We start from the raw sequence: 17,953 nt of genomic DNA, 5'->3' as shown, positions 1-17,953 counted from the left end.
ACTTCTGATCACCGTCAAAACATGGTGGAACGTCCCGTCCCATTGCTAGGATGCCGACTTCGTGTAATACCGTAGGTGAGATCATCACCTGGTCCAAACTGTCCCATTCTTCAATGACGACCCTGTGTACATCATGAAGAGTACTTTGTCATTAGTGAAGTCCAAAAACAGCTCGTTTGAGTCGATTTCTCATATGTTCGTTTGGGTTCATGTCCGAGAAACAGGTAGGCCACTCCATTCTGGTGCCACAATTGGTTTCAGAATCACTGAACCATAAACTAGTGAGATTGCCCTCAACAACGACGAGAAGTAGTATGCCTCTAAAGTGGACCCACATAATGCCGCCCTAGGACATCACTCAACCACAGCTTTGTTGCGCATTTGGGACACAGTGTTGCAGGTGATCGACAACACCGGGTTGTCTCCAAAGACGTTGTGTGGGATCATCAGGGTACAAACCGATCTTTGTTTCGTCCTGACGCCAATCCTGGGGCGTTCATTCTACGTGACATTTTGGCCATCCTTGACGGAGTCTACGATGCTGTACGACGTGGTCGTCGGGAACGCAGATTCGAATCATTGTATCGTCTCCTAGGAGTTTGATGTGATAAATGATGTCTTGTAGCCTCTTTTAACACGGATTTCAGCTATGGGGCACTCAATCGACTGTTCCATTGATTCGAAAGTCGCAGATATCCATGATCCTGCGCTCCTTCCGAACGAGGACGGCCTTGATGGTATAATTCGTCAATACTACCCGTCATTTGGGACCGATTCCAAGTCCGCCACACATCACTCTGACTCCGGTGGACAAGTCGAACAGTTTCCGTGGTTGACAAGCCTTCTGTGCGTAACGGGACGATGCGGACCCAATGAGTGGTCTAAATTGTCCTTTGTGGTATGATGGATGTTCCCTCCGCTGACCCATAGACGTCTCTAGTACGTCCCTACTGATGCTTTACTTTCAACTGAACTGCAGCAATTCATTAGAGTGTGGCGGTTTATCCGCAGGTAGCGCTCAGGGGCAACTGTGCGTACGTATACAAACAACATCAGGGGCGACCTTCCGATCGGTATAGGAACTGTCAGAACAATTTGCACCTGCATTACGTATCTTTGTGATGCATCACTTTTGTTTATGCGTGCAAATACACTGAGGATCGAAAAAAACTAGCATAGGCATGCATATTCAAATACAGAGATATGTAAACAGGCAAAATACGGCACTGCAATCGGTAATGCCTATGTAAGACAAGGATCTGGCGCAGTTTTTAGATCGGTTACTGCTGTTAAAATGGCTGGTTATCAAGATTTAAGCGGGTTTGAACCCGGAGTTACTGTCGGCTCACGAACGATGGAACACAGCATCTCTGAGTTAGCGGTGATGTGGGGATTTTCCGTACGACCATTTCACATGTGTTACGTGAATATCAAGCATACGGTAACACATCAAATTTCCGACATCGCTGCGACCGGAAAAAGATCCTGCAAGAACGGGATCAACGACGACTGAAAAGAATCGTTCACGCGATAGGAGTGCAACCCTTCCAAAAGAAAACTGCTGCAGATTTCAATTGTGGGTCATCAACAAGTATCAGCGTGCGAACCATTGAAGGAAACATCATCCATATGGGCTTTGAGAGCCGAAGGCCAACTCGTGTATCCTTGATGATTGCACGACACAAAGCTTTACGCCTCGCTTGGGCCAATAAACACCGACATTGGACTGTTGATGACAGGAAAGATGTTTCCTGGTCGGACGAGTCTCGTTTCAAATTGTATCGAGCGGATGCACGTGTACGGATATGGAGACAACTTCATGAATCCATGGACTCTGCATGTCAGCAGAGGACTGTTCACACTGATGGACGCTATGTAATGGTGTGGAGCAACCGGAGTGATGTGGGACCCCTGATACGTCTACATACTATTCTAGCAGGTGACGCGCGCCTAAGCATCCTGTCTGATCACCTGCATCCATTCATGCCCGTTGTGCATTCCGACGAGCTTGGGCAATTCCAGCAGGACAATGTGATACCCCACACGTCCAGAATTGTTACAGAGCGGCTCTGGGAACAGTCTCCTGAATTTAAATACTTCGCTGGCCACGAAACTCCAAAGACATGAATATTATTGAGCATACCTGGGATGTCTTGCAACGTACTGTTCATAACGGATCTCCACCCACTCGTTCTCTAACGAGTTTATGGACAGCCCTGCAGGATTGATGGTTTCAGTTCCCTCCAGCACTACTACACACATTACTCGATTGCATGCCGCGTCGTGTTGTGGCTCTTTTGCGTCCTTACGTGGACCCTACAAGCCATTAGGCTTTTGTACCAGTTTCTTTGGCTCCTCAGTGTACATGTTTCAGAGTTTTACTATTCGATGTGCGAGTGGTAGTATACCCACAGTAGCTGCAAAACGATGGACGGCTACTGCAGCAAGTGTCGCCGCTTTTTTTTATGCTGGCCGCAGGCTGTGATCCACAAACTGAAGAGTAGGACAATGATCGGGCACATATGGCGGAAGTTGTAACTGACTTGTTCGATTAGTGGGGCTGGGGAGTGTTCGACCACACATCGCATTCCCTGGACTTAAGTGCCTGTGACTTCAACTTCATTCCTAAATTTAAGGAAGCACTTCATGGCATCCGCATCTGAACCGTTACACAGATTCGTCGAGCAGTTGACCGTTTTACTCGAACTAGCAATACAACTGGCGTTGCTAAGGGTATCCTACATTGGTGGCAACGAACTATACACCATTCTGGTGAATGCTGTGAAAGACAGTAAAGCTTTGAAAAGGTTTGTAAATAAATAGCTGCCACTATTAAGCTCTTTGGACGCAAGTTCCAAACTTCTAAGCCGACCATTTAGGCTGTGGGCAAAACCCATTTAGGAGAAATAGAGAAAGTCCATTATTTAAGATGCGTGGTGCGGGCGTGTGTTGGGGTCTTCTTGTTTCGACTCACTCCCGTGCTAACAAACGAAACAACGCATGCAGGGGTGGCGTGGCGTGGCACGTCCCTTCATCTTTCGCGCCACGTCCATTTGCAGCTACGAATGGCGCTCCCAAGCTTCGTCTTCGAGTTTGCACTAAGCACTGCTCTGGTTCTGTCTCGGGAATGTTTTTCTGGCTGTGTTAATTGTACGTTAACAGTGATGCGGTTGGCAGAAAGCTCTTGTTTGGGTTCACTAACCCGAATAGGAGAACGGTTCAATGACGATCCCTATGTTGGTGCGTAGCTCTAAGTATTCAGTGATTTAATTCTGGCGAACTTCCCGGCTTCGAGTCCCTGCGCGGTATCCACTTTTATAAAATGAAGAACAACCGCCCTCAGTCAAAATCGTAATTTTATTTCAGTGCGTGGTAGATTTCGTGCCCAGGGGGTTCATTTCAGGTGTTTTGACCGTCTACATCGAGTATTTTTCTAGATTTAGGTTGATTCTTGTCCTGATAAGATTACAAGGATGAATTACAAAGTGGGGACATTGTGAATATAAGTTTGCAAAACTAACACAAATCGAAAATAACTTACTGTTTCCCATGATGGGTACATGGTTCTTGAAGTGTAGTATTAGGAAACATGTTTATGTACAAATATACACTTTTAGTTCTACAGCACATTTTAAGACAAGTCGAAGAACTTCAAATGTAAAGACACCGTATTTTTACAAATACACCGGTTTTATTATTCCAAAGGACATACAAACCCATTACGTTGTTGTTGTTGTTGTGGTCTTCAGTCTGAAGAGTGGTTTGATGCAACTCTAAATGCTGCTCTACCCTGTGCAAGCCTCTTCATCTCCGAGTAACTACTGCAACTACATCCCTCTGAATCTGCTTACTGTATTCATCTCTTGCCCTCCTTCTACGACTAATGTCCCCCAAGCTTCGCACCAGTACTAAATTGGCGATCCCTTGATGTCTCAGAATGTGTCATACCAGTCAATCACTTCTTTTAGTTAGGTTGTACCACATATTTCTGTTCTCCCCAATTCTGTTCAGTACCTCGACATTAATTACATGATCCACCCATCTGATCTGAGGCATTCTTCTGTAGCAGCACATTCGCTTCATGTCTAAACTGTTTATCGTCCATGTTTCACTTCCATACATGGCTACACTCTGTACAACTTCCTGACGCTTAAATCTACACTCGATGTTAAAAAAAATTCTCTTCTTCAGAAATGCTTTTTTCCCATTGCCAGTCTGCATTTTACATCCTCCCTACGTCGAGAATCATCAGTTATTTGCTTCCCAAGCAGCAAACCTCATTTATTACTTTAAGAGTGTCATTTCCTAATCTAATTCCCTGATCATCACCTGATTTAATTCGACTACATTCGCTTCTGTTGGTATTCGTCTTACATCCTTCTTTCAAGATACTGTCCATTCCGTTCAGCTGCTCCTTCAAGTCCTTCGCTGACAGAATTACAATGTCATCGGCAAATCTCAAGATTTTTATTTCTTCTGCTGGACTTCAATTCCAACTGCAAAGTTTTCCTTTGTTTCATTTACTGCTAACTCAGTGTACAGATTGAATAACATCGGAGATTGGCTACAATCCCATCCCACTTCCTTCTCAAGCACTGCTTCCCTTTCGTGCTCCTCGACTCTTATAAATGCCGTTTGGTTTCTGTACAAATTGTAAATAGCCTTTCGCTCCCTGTATTTTACCCCTACCACCTTCAGAATTTCAAAGAGAGTATCCCAGTCAACATTGTCACAAGCTTTCTCTGAGTCTACAAATTTTATAAACGTAGGTTTGCCTTTCCTTAATCTATCTTCTAAAAGTCGTAGGATCAGTATTGCCTCGCGTGTTCCTACATATTTCCGGAATACAAACTGGCCCTCCCAGAGGTCGGCCTCTACCAGTTTTTCCCTTCTTTTGTAAAGGATTCATGGTATTATTTTGCAGCCGTGACTTATTAAACTGATATTTCGGTAATTTTCACACCTGTCAGTACCTGCTTTCTTTGGAATTGGGATTATTATATTCTTCTTGAAGTCAGAGGATATTTCGCGTGTCTCGTACATGTTACTCGGAAGAGTTTTGTCAGGGATGGCTCTCCCAAGGCTATCAGTAGCTCTAACGGAATGGTGTCTACTCCCTGGGCTTTGTTTCGACTTACGTCTTTCAGCGCTTTGTCAAATTCTTCATGCAGTATCGTATCTGCCTTCTCATCTTCCTCTGCGCCTTCTTCCATTTCTATAATATTGCCCTCAAGTACATCTCACTTGTATAGATCCTGTATGTAGCCCTTCCCCCTTTCTGCTTTCCCTGCTTTGCTCAGGACTAGTTTTCGATCTGAACTCTTGATATTCTTCCAGGTGGTTTTCTAAAGGTCTCTTTAATTTTCCTGTAGGCAGTATCTATCTTACCCCTAGTGACACATGCTTTTAGAGCCTTACATTTGTCCTCTAGCCATTCCTGCTTACCCATTTTGCACATCCTGTCGATCTCATTATTTAGACTTTTGTATTCTCTTTCGCCTACTTCATTTATTGCATTTTTATATTTTGTCCTTTCATCGATTAATTCCAATATCTCATGTGTTACCCAAGAATTTCTTCTAGCCCTCGACTTTTTACCTACTTGAACCTCAGCTACCTTCCTTTCCCTTGCTCTTGTGAATCGCTCCCTAATGCCCCCTCTGAAACCCTGTACAACCTCTGGTTCTTTCACTTTATCCAGGTCCCACCTCTGTAATCTCCTACCTTTTTGCGGTTTCTTCAGTTTTAATCTGCAGTTAATAACCAATAAATTGTCAGAGTCCACATCTGCCGCTGGAAATGTCTTAAAATTTAATATCTTAGTCTAACTATTATATACTAAATCTGAAACTTTCCAGTGTATCTAGATCTCTTCCACGTACACAACCTTCTCTCACTACCCTTAAATCAAGTGTTAGCTATGATTAAATTATGCTCTGTGCAAAATTCTATCAGGCAGCTTCCTCTTTCATCCTTTCTACCAGTCCATTTTCACCTACTACTTTTCCAGTCCCCTAAGAGTATTAAATTTTCGGCTCCCTTCACTATCTGAATAATTTATTTTACTTCATCATACATTTCCTCAATCTCCTCCTCATCTGCGGAGCTAGCTGGAATATAAAGTTGTACTACCGTGGTGGGTGTGAGTTTCGTGTCTATCTTGGTTACTATAATGCGCTCACTATGCTGTTCATAGTAGCTTACTCGCTTTCTTATTTTTTTTAATTCATTATTAAATCTGCATTACCTCTATTTCATTTTGTATCTATAGGCCTCTATTCACCTGATCTGAAGTCCTGTTCCTCCTGCTACGGAATTTCAGTAATTCCCACTATATCTAACTTTAACCTAGCCATTTCCCTTTCTAAATTTTCTAACCTACCTGCCCGATTAAGGGATCTGACAATCCATGCCAGTTCTGTTTCTCCTGATAATGGCGTCCTTCTGGGTAGTCCCCACCCGGAAATCCGAATGGGGGACTATTTTAACTCAGAATGTTTTATCTAAGAGGATGCGATCATCATTTAACCACACAGAAGAGCTGTATGCCTTCGGGAAACATTACGACTGTAGTTTCCCCTTGTTTTCAGCCATCCAATGTACCAGCACATCAAGGCCGTTTTCATTGTTGTTATAAGGCCAAATCTGTCAATCATCCAGACTGGTGCCCCTGCAACTACTCAAAAAGTCTGCTGTCCCTCTTCAGGAACCAAATGTTTGTCTGACCTCTCAATGGATAGCCCTCCATTATGGTTGCACCTACAGTATGGCTATCTGTATCGCTGAGGCAAGCAAGCCTCCCCGCCAACGGCGTGGTCCATGGTTCAGGGCGGTGGGAGAGGGGCTACAAGTCCTTATTTTATTAGTTACACAGTACATCATTTACAATACAAATATTTGTAAATATAACAAATGTGGATTATCTTACCAGATGGTTGCACTGTTAAGTATATGCCTCTTCAGGAAAAAAAATCAACTTTTGAAATGAAAAAGCTGTAGCTGCTAAACTCTGTTTGTTCATTCAACATGATTTTATTTTATGTATCATTATTTATAGTTGTTCTAGTAGATCAAGTTTTTTACCATGGTTTTCTTTGGCGTTCAGTTAGGTTGTTTTGGTTGTCACCTAGTCTGTGTCTATTGAGTTACTTGTGGTTGGCTATTGTGGATTCGTCAAAGCAGATAAATCTAAAAGCATCAGTGTGTACTTCGTATTGCGTGTAGAAACTCCTTCCTCTTTTGGCTATGTAAAATGCAAGGCAGCTGTTGCATTGTAAATTATATGTTCCACTATGTTCTGTTATTGGAGTGTTTGTGTTTACTGTGTGGGTTCAGTGGTTTCTGTGTCTGTGGTATGCACATAATGATATTTGATTATCGGTGTTCCTAAGTAATAGAGACTGCTTGTGAAGAAATGTGTAGTGTCAGTTGTTATTACCATAGTGCTTCTGCCACTAATGTTGGCCTGTGTTTTGTTGGACAGTTTGTCAGCTGATTTTTCTGAATACCCATTATTTACTGCAGTTCTTTGATTGTATCAGTTTCTTGAATTAATGCTTTGAGTTTCAAAAGTAATGTGTGCCTTGTTCAACATGGATTTAAATGCGGCATACATGTGTGTTTTTGGATGGTGTGATGTCTGCGTAGGTTGGTTTCCTGTAAATGTTGACCATTAACTATTATGAAGTCTAAGAAATTTATAGACTGATTTGTTTCATATTCAGATGTGAACTTTATTTTATTGTGGAGTGAACCGAATAACGTAAGATGCTCATCAAGTTCATCTTTTGTACCATCAAATAGGAGTAGAGTGTCATCCACATATCTTCTGTAATATACAATTTTTTCAGCAATTTTATTTTCCCTCCCAGAAATTTATTTTCTAAGTGGTTCGTTAATGTAGCAGCGAGGAGGCTTTACATATTGTTATCCATAACTAAGCTTGCTTTCTGTTTGTACATTATATCATTAAAAGAGAAGTAGTTATGGGATAGCACTAGTTCAAGCAGATCGATCAACTCTGAAATCTCCAGTCTGGTTATATTTTATGTTTGATAAGGTGCTCTCTAACAATTTCAACTATCTCATTCACAGGTACATTTGTGAATAAATGAACATTGACAAATGAGGCAAATCTAGCTGATATGGGGATTTTTACACCTTTGAAGAACGTTGTGAACTCACATGTGTTTTCTAATTGTGTGTGTGGTTTCATTAATAGCTTGGGAAGGTTTTATGCTGGTGTATTCTTGGAGTTAACAATCGTTCTGAGAGTCAGGTTTGTGGATCTTCGATTGTGTTCTAGGTTTGGGGCAGTGGGGCTCATTGATGTGCAACTTTTTACTTGTTTATCTAACAGCAGGAAGCTACAGTGGTTAGACATTTTCTTTAATTTTTTTTGAAATTTCGTTGTTGTGTCACAGTTTAATTCAGTTATGTTGATTTCTGAGAAAAAATTACAAGCTTTACTAATGTAATCATGTTTGTAAATGACAACAGTGGAATTTCCTGTATCCACCTTCACAATGATAGTGTCATGTTCACTGAGTTTATTTTCAACTGTTTTACCACTCTGTTTTCTTTAAAGATTGTATTGGAGCCGTGTTTTAATTTTTGCTCTTCTTGTTGGACACTTTCATTAATATTATGTGCTAGAACAACCTGTCCTTTGTGGTTCAAGTTGGCCATATCAGCAGATTTATTTGTATTTACCATATGGCTTTAAGTTATGATGATTGAGCACTCGTCTGATGCTGTGTTTAAGACCTTACTTCAAAAAGGTTTGTCCTGTGTTTGTGAAACTAATGTTGGTTTTGTTAATAACTCTTTCATAGGAATTCTTTGTTTTGAAAGTTACAGTATTATGGGCACTGGGGTATTTCTCTTAAGGTTCTCGAGTTTTCTCACATGTTTCTCAGCTAGAGCAATTCTAACTTTTGTGCGTAAGACTGTGACATATTGCATGGGGGCTTAATAAAATGAAATGCAAATACTTTTTTAATTTCCTGTCGCTGTATGTCCGATTACGCAAGTCTCGTAAACGGCTGGCCCTGACAACTAATTGTTACGCTATCTGACTGCATAGAATGACAACAAAGAATGAAATGAAAATTTTCGTTAACACAATTAATTAATTAAGTCCCCAGCAACTATAAAACCTACGAAACCAAAGCACAAGTATAACTGTTCTGTGTGTGGGAGTGTGACTCAACGCACATCTGGCACGGTTCTTCTTCAACAAGACAAGAATTTTTAAATATCATTTATACTGATGTGATAAAAAGAAAATTGGAAATACTATAATTGTGCAAGAAACCCAGAATTACACTCTAATACAAGAACACACGCCAGATGCTTTGTTGACTGAACCTGTAATGAAGCATTATTCAGGACACACAAATAATAAGAAAATAAAGAACAGTAGTTAGTTACCTTAATTTATATTGACGAAAAGCACTCAGGTCATTACAATATCTCCATTGGAACAACATCTACTATCTCTCCCATAACATAGCTGCATAAAACATCGAACAAACACTCACTACTACCCCATCTCATTCCAACTTCAGATACAAGCAGTGTCCACCACAACTGCTCGGCAAGGACTGCCTGCCGCTACCTCTCAATGAGCACTGCCAGTGGAGGCGGCGGAACAATACTCTCTCTGGCGCGATTTTTGGCGCTGTGGCTCAGTGTAGCCACCTTTCATACAGTGTAGCCACCTTTCATATGCCCTTCCTCCACGGGCTAGAATTTGATGGTATTTTTGCCAGCATTGGTGGTGAAAATACCACCAAATTCGTCAAAAAAAAAATACAGACAAAAATAAAAGATAATATTAATACGTAAATATCATATAACTAGATAAAATTTTGGCTTTGCACTGACCTTTCAATAGCCTAATATATAAAATACACTAAGCAATACAAATTCTTTCATACATGTGACTTTACATAATAGTTTACAGAAATATCATGTGGTTAAACAATTCAATCGATAACGTCAGCAATGACGAATATGAGCAGGTAAGAGTCTTATAACTTTTCATAAACAGTAATACACAAAAAATCAGTTAATACAAATATTCACAACAAGTAGTTCACAGTTCCAGCAGTAGCACCCAGCACTGTTGAATAGGTGCTGACAGCAATAAGTGACATCATCTCAGTAGAAGCAGTCCATCAGTGGCACCCAGCATTGTGGAACAGGTGCAGACTCCAACAGGTGACATCATTTCATTAGAAGCAGTCCATCAGTGGCAACCAGCAATGTTGAGTAGGTGCAGACACCATCAGGTGACATCATTTCAGTAGAAGCAGTCCATCAGTGGCTCCCAGCATTGTGGAGTAGGTTCAGACTCCAACAGGTGACATCATTTCAGTAGAAGCAGTCCATCAATGGCACCCAGCAATGAGTAGGTGCAGACACCATCAAGTGACATTATGTCAGTAGAAGCAGTTCATCAGTGGCACCCAGCATTGTGGAGTAGGTTTAGACTCCAACAGGTGACATCATTTCAGTAGAAGCAGTTCATCAGTGGCACCCAGCAATGTTGAGTAGGTGCAGACACCAAGAAGTGACTTCATTTCAGTAGAAGCAGTCCATCAGTGGCACCCAGCAATGTTGAACAGGTGCTACAGCAACAAGTGACACCAGTTCAGTAGAAGCAGTTCCATCAGTGGTACCCAGCAATGTTGAACAGGTGCAGACACCAACAAGTGACATTATTTCAATAGATGCAGTCCATCAGTGGCACCCAGCAAAATTGAGTAGGTGCAGACAGCAAGAAGTAACATAATTGCAGTAGAAGCAGTCCATCAGTGGCACCCAGCAATGTTGAGTAGGTGCAGACACCGACAAATGGCATTAAACAACTATCACTGATCACACTGTTCCTCAGCACAAATTAAACATGTCCTAGTGGCACCAATCATGTAGAAAAAGTACAAGTAACAGTCCATAATTTCATCATCACTAATTAGACAGTTCAAGCATGAACAATAGTTTGAATGCACATACAAATGCTTTTACAATGTTCTTACACTAAACATACAAATCATAACAAACACACAAATGATATCAGATAATTGTCATATTACTATTACAAATACACAAACATCAGTAAACCTATAATATTTATGGGTGTCAGTGCAAGCCACTACAAACAAATAAAATAATATTTAGGAGATAGGTGGGTAGGATTAGGAAAGGAAAACACACAAAACACACTCACTCATCTTTCATCCACATTAAGTACTACTGTGTAATTGAATAGTGTTAACTGTCTGAATCCACTTCTGTCAAATTTCATGTTCATCATGTGTATCATCTAGTAGTGGCAGCAATGTATAACAGTCAATAATAGTTAAGTCAACGTCATAGTCATCATGTCAAGACCGATGTTTGCCAAGCCAGATTAAAATGTACTGTTACTGAACAACTGTCAGTGTGCCAAGATATGCAACTTCCTCTCTCCAAAAAAAAATTACCTACTGCTTAGTGATTTAACAAAGTGTGTGTAGACAATCTTCCTTCCATTTTAGTGTTCTAGTCTGCTATCTTCATCCTCCTTGTTCCATATAGACCAAAAACAAAAAACAAAAAAATGCACCTCACTTACTTTACCTCTTATACACCATACTCCAATCAAATTCATACAATCTCAATACCTCCATAATACCTTTTCAATACGTCGATACATATAAACCTTATTGCCAGTATCATTTACCTTACCTCTTGTCCACAAAAACTCCAATATTACCAATATCATTTCACTTCCATAACAACTCTTTCCTCAAGTCAGTTTCGTCGAACAAGTACAGATAAAATCCTAATGCAAACCTCCTCATCCCATACAATCCGAAGACACACTGTCAACACACAACCTCTGTGTAATCCATCTGACCAAAATCTTCTACTCATTATGAATTATAAACAAAGAATACATACATGACCTCTAACAGACTTAGTTCGAATAACTCTCAGTAATTAAGTACGATTACGGAGTGTGAATGATGCTAATATTTCACAGTGTGTACACCACTTCAATAATTATGGCAAACAGAAGCAAACATGTGGAGTATTTCTTGTGTCAAGTGTCACTTCCTATTTCAATTGCTCACGAAAAATGCAGTGTAAGAACTGTGTTGGTATGTCATGTCGTTAGCTTCCTTCCTATTGGCATACATTTATACAGCTTTCATAAAACCTCCAGCTCATGTGGCTTCTATGATGTTTCTTGTACTAAAGTCGCTCGTCGAATTACTGCAGTTCATTTTCTTATGTTAAAATATAAAGCACTGAGCGTAAGCAAAACAAGCAACAGCGAGTAAATATACCAGTAGAGAACAGAATGTCAACAAGTGGATGCAGCACAAATCTTACAACGAGGCTCTGCCAAGCGAACAATCTGTAAATAGTACCATAGTGTAACCTAAACTCTATGTTCATACACAGTATAATAGCATTTCTATATACAAAATTAAAGATTAGTTGTGACAACAAACAGAAATGTGTAAATGTGCAATCCAGACGCATAGCAGTAAACATATATCTTACGTACTAAACAGGTCATCAGCATCGTATAACCGTAAGCAAATAAATGTTCATATGTAATCTAATAAATAAACATGAAGGCGCAAGCAATTAAATCACAAGGTATAACTTACATACCTAACCACATCAGCACAATTTATCAGGTGACAATTATAATTTAAATAAATAGGCACAGCAGGCACATAATTAAAAATATGACATCAGTGAAAAAGCAGTGCAGCCAAGCGATGCATAATATACACAAGTTACAACTCAATTCATGGATAATCATTGTCAAAATCAGTTAACGTACGCAAGCACGTCGCTTCACCAGCAAATTCATAGAACATGTAATTAGCACAAAGTATGAATCACGTAATCGCGAGCAGCAAATTACGTCTAAAGTACGTACCTAAGTGGAAATATGTTACCTGAAAAATAAACTTAATTAATAATTACCTTTTTAGTTTATTACTTTCTTCTTCGAAATGACATTTTTCCTGAAATTTTCTCGATAGCAAGTCGTCTTAACGTCGGACACGCACAGAATTTACCTGAAGTTCTTAAATATTTTACAGAACCGTATCCTGAAAAATACTGAATGTTAATAACAGAATTCATCAAGTCACTACTGATTTTAATCGGAGAAATTAGACTGTGTATTTATTTACGGCTGTCAGTGCATTCGCACTGAGCGCTCGATCAGCTGTAGGCGCGTGACGTAGGAAGTGATTGTTTGCGGTCAACGACTGCCTTGTGCGGCGCGCAGACTTGACTGTTGCTTTGAGTATGTGCCGCCGCCAAAACACAGCGCGGTATCCTTGTACTCTCCGCATGTTTACATGTAGCTGTTAGTTCCTCAAAAGTATGTCATTCTACAAAAATTTTTTAAAAGTATATCATTCCACAAAAATTTTAACGTTAGATATATGATGTATTCCCTTAGAGCGTCGTGATTTAAGAGTTTCTACTTCGACAGTGTTATCATGAATAATTTTGCGAATTCTATATGGACCGTTATAAAGCAGAAAAAATTTGCGACACAAGCCTTTTCCTTTGTGAGACAATCGATGAGACTTAATTAACACCTTCTGACTAACTGACAAGATTTTTAAACGACCAGGACGCTTTGCTGATTTCACTCTTCTAGCAGCCGCAGATGCAATATTTTGTAGAGCCAGATTGACAACTTCAGACTGCCGCAGTTTCCGTGAAGGCGGAAAAGGAACGATTTCAGAAATGCGATTTGTCGGTGCTTTGTTTTTTAATATCAGTATAGGTGGTAAAGAAGTTGAGTCGTTAGGAAGTTCATTCAGAATGTTTTGAAAAGTATGAAGATACTGATCCCACGTTCTGTGATTCTGATGACAATAAAGACGACACAATTTATTGATTTCCTTCATCCATCTCTCTGAAGCGTTAGATTGAGGGTGAAAAAGTGAAATGAAAATTGGTTTAATTTTACGACGCTGTAGAGTACGAAGCCAAATTTTAGAACGAAACTGTGATCCATTATCTGATATAACCTTATCAACATGACCCACTTCTTTAAGAAAATGGTTAATGAAAGCATTAGATACTGAACGAGCTGTTGCTTTGCGTAACGGTGTAAAACACACATATTTTGATGTCAACTCCACTGCTACGAAAATGTACGCAAAACCATTAGTAGATCGAACCACTGGACCGAACAAATCAACTGCAGCCATGTCCTTTAATTTTGCTGGAATGATAGGAAACAACGGTGCTCTGTGAGAAACTGTCGGCGGTTTAGCCTTTTGACATAATTTGCATTTGGCAAGAACAAATCGAATACGTTTTTCCATATTATTGAAGTAGCAATTTTCTCGTAATTTATGAAAGCATTTTCTGGAACCAAAGTGCGCATAACTGAAATGCGTATACCAAATCAGCTTATTAACCCACTCATCAGGAATACAAACTAACCAAACAGAGTTGTCGACCGATTTTCGTTTAAAAAGAACTTTCCAGATAGATCGCAAAAACGAGGTGTGGCCAAATTGTCCAATCTAACAAAGAGTCTAAGAAAATTACAGACACCAAGAGAACTACGAACATCACGTTTTGTGGTAGGAACAGCATAATTACGAATAGCGTCTAGTTTCTCTGGATCAGGAAGAATACCTTCTGTAGAAATAATGTGACCGAGAAATTTCACCTGAGAACGACCAAATTCAGATTTTTCTAAGTTCACTGTAATGCCAACTCTTGCAAAGATACGTAATAATAAATCCAAAATTTTGTTGTGCTCACTCCAAGAATTTTTAGCAATAAGAATGTCGTCAACATATGAAGTAATATTGTCACGAAGATAAACAGGTAAAATTTCATTTAAACTACAAATGGATGCTGCAGAAAATATAGTAAGTCCAAACGGTAAATTCCAAAGTCACTTTTGCGTAAAATAGTCATACCAGGTTATTGTTTGCTTACTCTCTAGATAGATTGATAGTCGAAGAGTTGTTTTGATAGATGCAAAGAATAGTAAAAGAGTAGGCAGCGGTACAGAAAACTAAAAGAGAAATAGCACCACTACAGCTCGGGGCCCTATGCTCGCTACGGCACATATTCACTTAAGAGTAGTGAATCCCCTGAGGACTTTAATAGCTGCACATAAATTCTAGTTTGTGACTTAATGGCAAATTTAGTGGAAGTGCGTACGTAAACTGATCTAACCATGAACATGGATGTATGTCATTCTTAGAATTGCGGAAGATCTTAAATTTCCGAACAGTCAAAAAGTGTTTATAGTCAAAGTTTTCGCCTCGTGGCGACAAAGACCTACCGCGTCTGTCCCAGTCCCAATGACGATTATTGTCAAGTTCGCGCGCCTGGCGCTCTCTTGTTGCATCCCGTAAATGAAATAAATTACTTTCTTCAAACCCTTCTGCTATTTGTGATTCTAAATTCCTTCTACTGTCCTTTCCTACGATTTTACTTTCAATTTGTTTGACTTGCTTTCCTAATGCCTCAAATTCCCTTTTAACGCGTTCATTAAGTTTTGCGTGATTTTCAACATGCTTATTTATGTTCTGGTACTCTTCGGTTTCTGAAAGTGGCAATGGTGCTGTATCATCTGAATCTCTGTCCCCATTTAAACTAAGATTTGTCAGTTTATCTGAAATTTCCTCAACTCTTTCCGATAAGTCACCTAATTGTTCTTTCTGTTTATTTACGTCTTCCGTAAGTGTCGTGACTCGGGTTTCAGTATTGACGCATTTGATAGCTAGCTGTTCATATTGTTGTGTTAGGTTATTTAATCTGTCATTTGGTACGGATTCCTCGATTCTCTCAAATATTTCTTTCTTATCTTTTGCACGTTGTAAATTTAACTCTGAAAATTTCTGTACTATCACGCGATCTCTTTCCTCCTGTTCTCTATCCTGTTCCCTTTGTCTAATCTCTACTGCAATTAATCTATTATTGTGAGAATTCAAAATCGGTTGTACTTCTTCTCTGATTTCTTTCTTTAATTCATCTTTCATATTTTTGAAACATGTCCCTATTCGTGAATCTAACCGTGTTTCCATTGTTTCCATCTCTGTTTCTAGCCGTGTTGCCACCGTTTTCAATTCAGATCCTAACTGTGATCCCAATGAGTCTAACCGTGTTTCCATTGTTCCCATTTGTGATCCCAGTGAGTCTAACCGTGCTTCCATTGTTCCCATCTGTGTTTTTAATTCAGATCTAAACTGTGTTTCCATTCGTGCTCCCAAATTTAATATAGCACCCATCAACTGCTCCATATCAGCCGGTTCGAAATTCTTTTCGCCCCTAACATTTCCCATAAAACCAGTTTCCCTCGTCATAGCTGTAAAGCTATCTGTGTTCGATACTGTTCCAGAATCTTCTATCGTTACTCTCGTATTCTGTGAATTTTCTGATTGAGAAAACCTTGAACTGGTTCCGGACTATTTTCCCGACTTATTACATTGTTTTCCACTTCATTATCCATCATACTGTTGTCCTGTGTTGGCGAGTTCGCCATGTCAACAATTTCGTCATTCTCACTATTCATCATTTTTGCCTTTTTCATTGATCGCGTAATCATTTACAAAATATCCAAAACTCGTCACTATATGAAAATTACACACAATGACACTTTATCATCAACAATATCATTCACACGAAATGTTTCCCTCAAACACGATTAACGAACAATTGAAATAATTGCACTAAATTGTCAAACGCGTATACAAGACAACAAAGAAAAAATTATGAGAAAAAAAATACCATTAGAAGAATGACAATTACCAAATCTACACATGCAAAATAGACTACAATTACTAAACTACAAATTACTACAACAATACTACTGTCTACTATTTTTACAATCAGAAGAATTCCAAGGGACGATCCGAAGCAGCGGTCGCCACGTGCATGGGGGCTTAATAAAATGAAATGCAAATACTTTTTTAATTTCCTGTCGCTGTATGTCCGATTACGCAAGTCTCGTAAACGGCTGGCCCTGACAACTAATTGTTACGCTATCTGACTGCATAGAATGACAACAAAGAATGAAATGAAAATTTTCGTTAACACAATTAATTAATTAAGTCCCCAGCAACTATAAAACCTACGAAACCAAAGCACAAGTATAACTGTTCTATGTGTGGGAGTGTGACTCAACGCACATCTGGCACGGTTCTTCTTCAACAAGACAAGAATTTTTAAATATCATTTATACTGACGTGATAAAAAGAAAATTGGAAATACTATAATTGTGCAAGAAACCCAGAATTACACTCTAATACAAGAACACACGCCAGATGCTTTGTTGACTGAACCTGTAATGAAGCATTATTCAGGACACACAAATAATAAGAAAATAAAGAACAGTAGTTAGTTACCTTAATTTATATTGACGAAAAGCACAGGTCATTACAATATCTCCATTGGAACAACATCTACTATCTCTCCCATCACATAGCTGCATAAAACATCGAACAAACACTCACTACTACCCCATCTCATTCCAACTTCAGATACAAGCAGTGTCCACCACAACTGCTCGGCAAGGACTGCCTGCCGCTACCTCTCAATGAGCACTGCCAGTGGAGGCGGCGGAACAATACTCTCTCTGGCGCGATTTTTGGCGCTGTGGCTCAGTGTAGCCACCTTTCATACAGTGTAGCCACCTTTCAATATTCATCTACACAATTCATTTCTAATGAATGTATTATGTTAGTTAACTCGAGACGAAGGTGGTAAAGAAAGGCATCTATTAAGTTCTTCGTTATGTTTGGCTGAAGATGAACCACCAGGGCTCAAAGTGCATCGTGCACTGAAATTAAACAACAATTGTGAGTGAAGGCGGGTGTTCTTTATTATACGGAAGAAATAGTCACAGGAGAAAAACTGGCTGAAACTCTAAAATTAAGCTACAATTTTACTCTGC

Source organism: Schistocerca cancellata, chromosome 2 (assembly GCF_023864275.1).
Source record: "Schistocerca cancellata isolate TAMUIC-IGC-003103 chromosome 2, iqSchCanc2.1, whole genome shotgun sequence".
Taxonomy (NCBI): Eukaryota; Metazoa; Arthropoda; class Insecta; order Orthoptera; family Acrididae; genus Schistocerca; species Schistocerca cancellata.
Note: the sequence above shows the minus strand (reverse complement) of the source record.